Source organism: Myotis brandtii, unplaced genomic scaffold (genome assembly GCF_000412655.1).
Source record: "Myotis brandtii unplaced genomic scaffold, ASM41265v1 scaffold810, whole genome shotgun sequence".
NCBI lineage: Eukaryota > Metazoa > Chordata > Mammalia > Chiroptera > Vespertilionidae > Myotis > Myotis brandtii.
This window is the reverse complement of record NW_005371274.1, coordinates 1,438,244-1,450,047: the sequence shown is the minus strand read 5'-3', so window position 1 is coordinate 1,450,047 and position 11,804 is coordinate 1,438,244.

Sequence of the window (11,804 nt, the reverse complement as noted above, 5' to 3'; positions counted from 1 at the left end):
CCCCCCCCCCCCCCCCCCGCACAAATTTTATGCACTGGGCTTCTAGTGTCTTCTATAAAAACTGTCATGTGTATTCTCAATTTGTGTTATTGCTTTATACAGTTCTAGATTTTATATTTGATTCTTTTTCAAATCTACTATGTCCTTTATTATAGTTCCCAGATCTCTGCCCAAATTCTCAATCTTGTCCTTTTTTTAAAATGTGAAACATAAGTTATTTTAAAGTCTGTGCTTGAGAATTCCAATATCTAGAGCCCCCATGTGTCTGTTCTATTATCTGTTGTTTTTCCTGGTTTTAGTTCATGTTGTCTTTTCTCCATGTGTGCTTGGTTAGTTTTTATTAAGTCACATGTTGTATTTGGAAAATTATTTGTGGAACTATTTTGAGACCTAGGTTATTATCTTCCCCTAGAGAGGATTTACACATACTTGTTATGGATGCATAGGAGCACTAGCAATCCAGGCTTACCTTAATCTAATTTCAATAACTAATACCATTCAAAGCTGGGCTTCAAAAGCCCAAAGTTCACTCTTACTCCTACGGTGCAGCCTTTTAAGATCTCAACCCAAAGGAGCAGTGGTCAGCCAACCACTTTCATGGGTCTTGAATTGCAACTTTTGTTCCCTTAGCCACATAAGACTGTTAAAAGTGCTGGTCAGCCTCTCAACCACCTCATTCAGACTCCATAAAGATCCTAAATGCCAGGACCATTTTTCTGGATTTCTTTCTTCTCTAGGATCTTGGATCAGTAGTTTACTCACTATCTCTTTGTCTCTTTGATGCCTTAAAACAGTATTTTAATATATTTGTTTAGCTCTTCTAGTTATTCTTAGCAGGAGGCTTGGTCCAAATTACCTAGTCTACAATTATTGACACTGAAAGTTGTCAAACTTTTAAAAAATATTCTTTACTTTGATATTGTTTTCTTTCTAGACTTTCTTTTGTATTAAAATCCCTTTTGTATTGTGATGAAAGTTTTGTTTTTGGTATGTTCTGTTTTTAATGTCTTATTGACAAAAAATATTGTTGATGTGATATCAGACCCCAAAATGATAATGAAGTTTAATGATTCATACAGTTTTTAAGTCTAGGAACCACTGCATCAGTATAGCAAACCTATAGGGTGGATATTATCTGTGGCCATAAGCTGGCTCTTTGGAGGACTTCATGGTGATCTGAGGTCCTCTCACTCTCTCTGCCCACTTGTGGGTATCCACCATGGCTGAGCTGGGAAGACACAATCAGTAGATACATCAGAATATGTTCGGTTCAGAATTCGCCTTTCCATATCGCTACTTTGAAATTGTCTTATTTCAGGCTGGGTGAATTTCCCAGTGGCGGTCATCCATGCTGTGATGATGTGCTTCCCCAGAAGAGGGAAATGGCTGGTTCCCAGGAACCAGCAGTAGCAGACAGGCTTGGCTCCTAGAACAGACAGTGTGGCTCCTCATAGGTGGAGTAGGAAGCAGAGAGGCCAAGCCACAAACAGAAGCAGCCTCAGCAGACACTGGGCACACACAAAACCAAAGGCCAGGCCTCCCACAGTCACACTATGTGGAGGCCTCCTCCCTCAGGCAGCCCAAGTGAGAGCAGAGCCACCAGCGGTATCACCTACAGACAAGATGTAGCGTGAGAACCATGACCCACCCACTCTAGGAAACATATTGGCAAAGGAACAGCTTTCCTAAGTGTACAACATGCCAATTCTCTAAAGACAAGAGACTCCAATACATCTTCCTCCCTTGGGAAAGTCAAAATTTTTAAATGTAGACTAAAAATAATAGCAATTCCTGTATTATTTTCAAGGATTTTACTAAATGTCTACATTTTAAGTAATCATGCCATTGTGTGAGTTAACATTATCCTCATTTTACATATTAGGAGATTGAGGACTGGAGAAATTAAGAAACACATCCAATGAATATAACTAGACATGGTGGGGAAAGTGTTAGAAATGAAGATTATTTGTTCTAAAGTCCATACCACAGTGCTTTTTCAAGAATTCCCTTAAAAGCAATAAGGAGATTCATTAAACACCCACATCTGTAACCCTAAAATAAACTGTTTCTGGCCACTTGAGGAACCTCCCAACTTCACGGATACTCTTACCTTTGTTCTCATGCTTTCCAATTCTCTCTTGTCTCTTGGCCAATGGCTTCTGGATACAGCCTTGTCCTTCTGGCCCTCTGCTTGTCCAGTTTAATACTTCCCACTGAAAAACATGAGACCTATTTTTCTAGGCTCAAACTTCTGACATTCTGCTAAGGTCTTCCTTTTCAGTTCTGGTTTCTTTCAGAAGACCATGCCTAGACCCAATGTGATTTGTAGGACTATGACAGCTGACAGTCACAATGCCCAATAAAAAATTTAGCCCTCCCACTTCTGGAATGTATAAAGGAAATGATCTTACAAAGGCTATTCATTAGAAACCCACCACTTCTAGAGTTACTTGTAAAAAAAATAGACTTTATTCTTTAGAGCAGTTTTAGGTTCATAGCAAAGTTGAGAGGAAAGTACAGAGACTTCACATATACCCCCTGCTCCCACACATGCATAGGCTCCCCCCATTATCAACATCCCCACAAGAGTGGTACATTTGTTACAGCTGATGAACCCACAATGATTGACACATCACTTTCACCCAAAGTCCATAGTTTACATTAAAGTTCTAGCGTTAGCTTTTAAAAAAAACAATTCTCATTATGTCAATATCTTCCTTAGAAACCTCTGTTGGACCCCTGTTAGTGAAGTCTTTCTTATCTCCATGTATTTGCCTTATTGTTTCTTCTGTCAAGAAAACCCTTTCCCCATGCCTAGAGAACTTGAGGCCTGGCCTATCTTTCCTCTGTGTTCCCATAACTTTTTGCATGTATCCCCATAAGAGTGACTCAATGCAATCCAATTCAACAAATACATCATGCGCAACCAAGCTCTGGGCAAAGAGCTAGGCATGGGGGCCACGAAGATGAGTGAGTCAGAATCTCTGTTCTCAAGAAGCTCCCAGGCCAATGCAGGCAATAGCACCAATGCCATCATCACAAACACATGTGTCAGAAAAGTAAAATACAATTTACAAAAACGTTAAATACATGAAGAGGAGAAAGGTCAACACAGTTTGGGGAAGTAAGAGAAACCATCAAGAAGATGGATGACTTGAGCTCAACTGGATGTATATGAATCTGTGGATGAATGGCGTAAGGAAGAGAACGGTGGAGACAAAATTCCACAAGAGTAATCGTGCATAAAGTCAGCAAAGTAAATAGGCATGTATTTCTTAGCATTTCTTGAGGAGAAATGAGTTTGGGGCATTTTTACTTACAGAATCTATTACAGAATTCTACACCAAATATATATATTTAAAATAAATAGAATAAAAACCTACTGTGTAAATATAAGCTGGGACACAATATTTCTTTACCAGAAGAGATTATTACAGTCTGCTCTCTAAGGGTCATATCCACTACTAACATTTGTACCAAAAGTATTACAAATGAATTCTACAAATCAGAACACATCATTGAAGCAGTCACAAAGATCAGGACTGGCAGTTGATGTGGCACTTTATAGAAAACATGGATCAATTTGAAATATAAATTAATCTATTAATTAAATAAGAATGTACCTGTTGCCAGAAAAGAAAGAAAATATGCACATTGGGATGAATGGCGTAAGGAAGAGAACGGTGGAGACAAAATTCCACAAGAGTAATCGTGCATAAAGTCAGCAAAGTAAATAGGCATGTATTTCTTAGCATTTCTTGAGGAGAAATGAGTTTGGGGCATTTTTACTTACAGAATCTATTACAGAATTCTACACCAAATATATATATTTAAAATAAATAGAATAAAAACCTAGTGTGTAAATATAAGCTGGGACACAATATTTCTTTACCAGAAGAGATTATTACAGTCTGCTCTCTAAGGGTCATATCCACTACTAACATTTGTACCAAAAGTATTACAAATGAATTCTACAAATCAGAACACATCATTGAAGCAGTCACAAAGATCAGGACTGGCAGTTGATGTGGCACTTTATAGAAAACATGGATCAATTTGAAATATAAATTAATCTATTAATTAAATAAGAATGTACCTGTTGCCAGAAAAGAAAGAAAATATGCACATTGCAGTTTTGATCAGATCACACAGAAAGATGAAAATGAGAAGTTTTAGAAATTGTGCCTTGCCTCCAACTGGCTTTTGCTTGGGCTTTATTAGCCCTGTTGCTGCCCCAGCTGTGCAGCTGGATTCATCAGCAAGCACAGCAAATAATTCAAAACCCATACTAGGCTCAGAGTGTGGCCTGATAGAGATGCTATGGGTATCTTAAACAAGTAAATTTAAATTATTTCTCAACAGCGGTAGCTCCAGGATTTCAGTAGATGATTTGATGACAGTACTCTTGTTAGAAGAGTGAGCTGGAGGCTTTTCTGAAGAGCCAGCACTACTTTTGCTTAAATTGTATATTTGGAGTAGTTTGTAAAGGTTAACAGAGCTGATGGGTAAACTAAAGCTCCCATCCACCCCCTGCCACACAAGCCATGCCAGGCATCTCCACTGTTTATCAATCACTACCCAGCTTTTCAAAGGATAGTCTCCACTATGGTTTCCCCTAACCCCAGCTCTCCTTCAAGGCAGCACCTACTCCTTCCACTAAGGCTGTTTTCCCAAAGTCACCAATAGCTTCCACTGGACAATGTAAATGGCATTTTCAGTTTTTGTTCTCTTTAACCTCTCCATAGAATTTATATCCTGACCATATAATTTATAACTTTCTTGAACCCAGTCAGGTGTGGCTCAGTGGTTGAGTGTCAACCTATGAACCAGGAGGTCACTGTTTAATTCCTGATCAGAGTACATGGCTGGGATCCCTGGTAGGGAACGTGAAGGAGGTAGCCAATCGATGATTCTGTCTCATCACTGATATTTCTATGTCTCTCTCCCTCTCCCTTTCTCTCTGAAAAAAAAAAAAAAGTATATAACTTCCTTGAAGTTCCCCCCCACATTGCCAACCTTTGCTTCTATGGTAACATTATTATGCTAGGTTTTTTTTCCCTCTGTTCTTTCCTGATTCTTATTCTTTATTATTCTATTCTTATTATGATTCTTATTCTTTATTATTCTATTCTCTGCCCAAACTTTCTCACACACAGGAATTTTTCAAAGTTAAAGCTTGACCTCTTGTCATTCTTTCATTTCACTATCTCCTTTGGGATTCACCTATGCTGAAGGCTTTACTTATTACCTTCACACAGAGGACACTGAAAACCTTTACAGTGTTAAAGAACCAAAAGGACTTTATTTCTTGTCATATTGCATTGTCTAAGATTTCTAGTCCAATGCTGGTAGTAGGGTTAATATGAACATCCTTGTGTATTCCCAACTGTAGTGGGAAGACTTCTACTGCTTTATCAATTAGCATTATTAGTACAGGTTTCTAGGAGATATCCTTTATCAGTTTGAGGAAGTTAGCTTCTGTAACTATTTTACTGGAAATTTGCCATTATTTTTATTGCTTTTGGGATTTTTGCTTTTTTGTGGTAAAAGTTCACATAAAATTTACTATTGGTAGCATCTAGTATATTTACAATGTTGTGCAACCATCACCACCATTAGTTCCAGAACATTTTTATCTCCCCAGAAGGAAATCCATGCCCAGTAATCAGTTGCTTCCCACTTATCCCCTCACAACCATAAACTGCTTTATGTCTCTATGGAATTACATATTCTGAATATTTCAGATATGTGGACTCATACTTCTTTTCATATATATGAAAATAAAATATTCCTTTTCATACCTATGTATCATACAATATGGCCTTTTGTATCTGGCCTCTTTTATATAGCATAATGTTAAGGTTCACCTATGTTGTAGTATGTATCAGTACTTTATTACTTTATTCAAATAATATTTTGTTAATCCACATTTTGTTTATCCATTGGCAGTTGATGGACATTTGAGTTGTTTCCATCTTTTAACTATTGTGAATAGTGCTGCTATGAGCATTCATGTACAAGTTTTTGTTTGAACACCTGTTTTGAGTTCTTTTGGGTATACACCCAGAAATGGAATTATTAAGTCATATGGTAATTCTATGTTTAATTTATTGAGGAACTGCCAAAATGTTTTCCACAGTATTTGTATCATTTTACATTCCCACCAGAAATGTACAAGAATTCCAATTTTTCTACATTCTCACCACCACTTGTTATTTTCCTTTTTTTATTATTATTATTATAGCTATCATAGTGAATGTGAAGTGGCATTTTATCATGGTTTTGATTTATATTTCCCAAGTGAGTAAGAATGTTGAGTGCCTTTTCATATGCTTATTAGCAATTTGTATTTCTCCTTTGGAAAAATGTCTTTTCAAATCATTTGCCCATCTTTTCATTGAGTTGCTTTCCTTTTTGTTATTCAATTGCAGGACTTATTTATATATTCTGGACACTAGACCCTTGTGGGATATATAATTTGCAAATATTTTCTCCCATTCTGTAGGTTGTCATTTCACTTTTTTAAATAATGTCCTTTGATGTATAAAAGTTTTTAATTTTGATAAATCCAATTTATTTGTTTTTTTCTTTTGTTGCTCGTGGTTTTGGTGTTGTATCTGAGAAACCACTGCCAGAACCTATATAATGAAGGTTTGGTCCTGTTTTTCTTCTAAGAATTTTATGGCTTTAACTGTTATATTTAGGTCTTTTATCCATTTTAAGTTAATTTTTGTATATGGTGTGAGGTAAGGATTAACTTTCTTCTTTTTTGTCTAAATATCCAGTTGTCCCAGCACCATTTGTTAAAGAGACTATTTTCCCCATTGAATAATCTTGGCACCATTGTCAAACATAAAATGATCATAGATGTTGAATTTATTTCTAGACACTCAATTTCATTCCATTGATCTATAGTTTTATCTTTATTCTAGGACTACACTGGTTTTTATTACTGTAACTTCAAAACTGGGAAGTTAATTCTGAAATTGGAAAGTGTAAGCCCTCCAATTTTGTTCTTATTTACAACATTGTTTTGCCTATTCAAATTTCTTTGCAATTTCATAAGAATTTTAGGATCAGCTTTCCCATTTCTGCACAAAAAACTAAAGGACACTGGAATTTTGATAGTGATTGCATTGAATCAATAGAATCTCTTTTTGGTAGTATTGCCATCTTAACAATATTAACCCTCTAATCCATGAACAAAAGATGTCTTTCCAATTATTTAGGCTCTTTAATTTCTTTCAGCAACGTTTTGCAGTTTTTGGTATACAAGTCTTGCATCTCTTTAGCTAAATTAATTCCTATGTATTTTGTTCTTATTTGTTTTTAACTACAGAAAAGGTATAAATTTGATTAAATGCTTTTCAGTCTTACGGTTTTTCCTTTAATTTGTTAATTTAGTGAATTACCAGTACATTGGTAGATTTTCTAAAATTGAACCATCCTTGTAATTCTGGCATAAACCTTACTGAATCATGATATATTATGCTTTTCATACATTACTATAGAAAAGTAGAAATCAGATAAATGAGAATCAAAATTACAGGCTTGGTGACTTGTTGAATGTAAGGAGTGAAGAATAAGTATTTATTTCTGTTTTGAATAAGTATTTATTTCTTTATTTCTGGTTTGAATAACTGGGTTGACAGTAGTGCCATTCACACAGATGAGTTGAAATATACTCAGGAAGAAGATAAATTGTTTTGAGGATACACTGAGTTTGGACATCTTTGGGACATCCACATGTGTTTTGAAAGAGTTGATACCAGGTAATTTAGAATATTGACCCAAGATTTTTAAAAATAGGCCATGAACTCTCAATTAGAGTTGTTTACCTGTACCCATTATCCCCTTCTTCTTAATAAAACGCTGGTATCATTGAGAAGGCCAAGCTTAAAAAACAACCCAAACACCAACTTTTATTTTTCATCCTGCCTTGCAGCTAGGAAGGGGTAGTTCTTTGACATGGTCTGGCCAAACAGACAAAAGCACCAGTTACTGGTGTGGATTCTAGCAAAGCTCTTAAAACAAACAAACAAAGATGTGGAGGGTCTAAGCCCCTCTTCCAGAAAAGCACAATTGAAATAATATTGGTTTGCATAGTGACTCACTTTGGGGTGATGGAGGCTGCTTTGGTGGCCAACACATCTGAAAAGTATTTGGGATAAAGAACCTATTTTCTGCTTAATTCTTGGGTAGGGAATCGAATACATGGTATGACTAAGCACCATTGGAATCCAAAGTTCTGAAGAAACACTCTCCTTTGCCAGATCCATTCCTATTCAATGTCCTCAATTCTGAGTAAGAGACTCCTTCCTCACTATGAAGTAGGGGGAAATAAAGGGTGATAATTCAGAGCTTGGGCTTCCTGGACTCAGATAGAGCTGGATTCCAGTCTCAGCTCTGCAAGCTCTGTGGCATTACTTCACCTTTCTGAGCCTCCATCTCCCCACCAGTAACATGGTGATAATAACAGTCCCCACCTTGTAGGATTGTTGGGGAGAGGGGTAAAGAATGAAATAAAATAAAATGATACATGTGAAGTATATGGCATAGGATGCAAATATTAGCTGTTGTTATACTTATTAACTTTAAAAATGCTATTGCATTTTAAAAAACAATGATGTGTTTTAGGGAAGCTCTCCGTTTGGGTCACCTGAGTAGACAGCATCATTCATCAGTACCCAAGCAAGTATTCTGTATGTTCTGCCTAATGACTGCAGCTCCTCAGGGGAAAGGAATTAGAAGCTTTGGGTAAAACTGTCTACCTGAAAAGTAGAGCTGGCCTCTGCTGAGTGGTAGGGAAGTCTAAACTAAGTGAGAAGGATCAAGAGTGGGGTCAAACCACAAGGATGGGAAAGCAAGGGGATAACCTCAAGGGAGACAATGTGAACAGACGACGATGAAATAGCCTCCTCCACTGCCTGGGTGCTCAGGAGGCGGGCCCGATTGCCAGCTCACAGTGATAGACAGAGGGTAGAAGCCTGGCCTCTCTCAGAGACAAATACATCCACATCATCAGGCAATTAAGTCGTTTTGGTAGAAACAGGCTTTTCCTGAAGTGGCTGGAACGTTGGCACAAGTCATTTTAGGACTCTGAAAGGAAATGGACTTCTTTCTTCATGATTCCGAGGCTTGGAGAACCCCAGAAGCATGGCACGACCAGAAGCCTACACAGGGTGTCTGACCTTGGGAAGATCAACTTTCTCCAGAGACTAGGGAGTCACAGAAGTCCTGAGTGGGAGTAGGGCTAAAAGGGACAGCTGGCATGTGGTGGGGGGTGATGACTAGGCCACCTATGAAAGGAAATTCCTGAACACAGGACCTTCCTGTGTAGAGAAGAGAATGTCTGTTGATCCCAAGAGGATCCAGAGAATCCCAATGCCATCTCCAGGCACACTGGCTCCCAGTGGACTTTTATTCCCAGCAGCACCTGTGCCTCTTTTGAAGGAGGACTCTCCTCAGGCTGTCAGAATTGCTTTCACTGCGTGCCCTGGAGAAATAGAAGTGCCTGGGGATTTATATCTCGCTGGAGGCAGCCCTTAAGCAATGATCAGGACATCCCAGGACAATGATCTGGGAGTGACCTACATGTCTCAGAGAGTCCCTGGGTGATTGACCCATAATTAGTCTTTGCTTGATAGCACACTCTTGGTTGGCTTCCTCCCCTCCATATCCCATTCCCCACTCCATTCTGGCTTTTCCTAGGAACACTTCTGAACAAATCACTCGAGAAGGATCTTCCATGTCTCAGGGTTTGTTTCTGGGGAATCGTGTGCCTCACAGCAATGGTGTCCACCATGCTGCTCATAGGTGCATGATAAATACTTGAGGAGAGAGATAAAGAGAGAGAGAGAGAAATTCTGGTAGACTTGAACTACTTTTGTCCATAGAAAAGAACCCAGGCCTGGCCAGGACAGCATATGGTCAGAAGAGAAAGTTCGCTCTAGAAAAATCATTGTAACCTGAGGACAGATAAAGCCAATACTTTGTCCTGTGGGTAGAATTTCCTCTTCATTTCCTTTAGTGAACACCTCCACAAACCACAATGGGTTGGGTATGAAGGCTCTGACTCAGACCTGAAGGAAGTTCAATGTCAGGTCAAAAAGCAGGAAAAGGGAGGCGAGAGAACGTACCCAGAGAGCAGGTCCAAGAGAGGCAGTGGCCTGAGAACACTGCCATCCAGCCTTCCCTGGACAACCAGAAGAGGTGGCACTGAGACCAGTGCCCCAAGTTTGGCAAATGTCCTGCCTCTTTCTAATCTCTTCTTCATGTTTCTACCACAGTGACCTTTCTGGAATGGAGTTAAGGACATTGCAGAGAAGGTGGCATTTGCACTAGATCATCATGGTAAGCAAAATAATGCCCTTCCCCCCTCCACTGCCCCCCCCCCAAATGCCCATGTCCTAATACCCAGAACTGGTACCAATGTTATCTTACAAGGGAATTTGCAGATGTGACTTAGTTAAGGATATTGAGATGGGAGATTACCCTGGATGATCTGGGTGGGCCCAGTGTAATCACATGGTCCCTTTTAAGAATGAGGCAGGAGAGTCAGAAAGAGAGATGTGATGACAGAAGCAGAAGTCAGAATGATGTGGCCATGAGCCAAGGAATGCAGGCAACCTCTAGAAACAGCTCTACCGGCACCTTTATTTTAGCCCTGAAAGACCCATTTCAGACTTCTGAACTCCGGATGATCTGGGTGGGCCCAGTGTAATCACATGGTCCCTTTTAAGAATGAGGCAGGAGAGTCAGAAAGAGAGATGTGATGACAGAAGCAGAAGTCAGAATGATGTGGCCATGAGCCAAGGAATGCAGGCAACCTCTAGAAACAGCTCTACCGGCACCTTTATTTTAGCCCTGAAAGACCCATTTCAGACTTTGGAACTCCCAAACTGTAAGATAATAAATGTGTGTGTTTTAAGCCACAAAGTCTATGGTAATTTGTTACAGCAACATTGAGAAACTAATGCAATCGTGAAGGATGTAGAAGAGCTTTCCAGGAAAAAAAAAAAGTGGGGAAGCCAGGCAGTAATTTGTTACAGCAACATTGAGAAACTAATGCAATCATGAAGGATGTAGAAGAGCTTTCCAGGAAAAAAAAAAAAAGTGGGGAAGCCAGGCATTTTTTTTTAGAACAAACACAAAGGCTATGGCAGAACGTGGTATGTTGAGGAAACAGTAAACTCCTCCATGTGCCAGAAAACCTGATGGTGGACACTGGGTGTTACCTTTCCCACATCAGTTCCCCCTAATTCCCTCCTAACAAGATGGAAGTTTTGTTCAGGTCCCCCCTCTTACCCCTTAAAGCAGTGGTTCTCAACCTTGGCTGAACATTAGAATCACCTGGGAATCTTTTTAAAATCCTGATTTCTGGGCCTCATCATTGTAACAAAGAAACAGAATTAGGCCCAGAAATCAGGATTTTAAAAAGATTCCCAGGTGATGCTAATGTGCAGCCAAGGTTGAGAACCACTGCCTTAAAGGCATGTGCCTCAGGGGAAGCTGGTACCACTCCCCACTTGGGGTGGGAAGGGACTGAGGGTGATGCCAACCTCTCACTAGTGGCTGACTGGGGAGTGGGCCTGAGCCCAGTCTGGCCAATGGGAGAGGCAGAAAAATCTGCCCGGGAAGGGGCTCTGAGGAGCCCTTCCTCTTCTCTTCCTCTGTACGTTGTTAGGTCTGGCTGTGATGCCTGGAAGGGAGGTGGGAAGAACCTAGCTCTTCACCAGTATCACTGAGTCCTTGAAATAACCTGAAGCCAGCCATGCTAGGGGACTTTCTGTATCATGAGATGA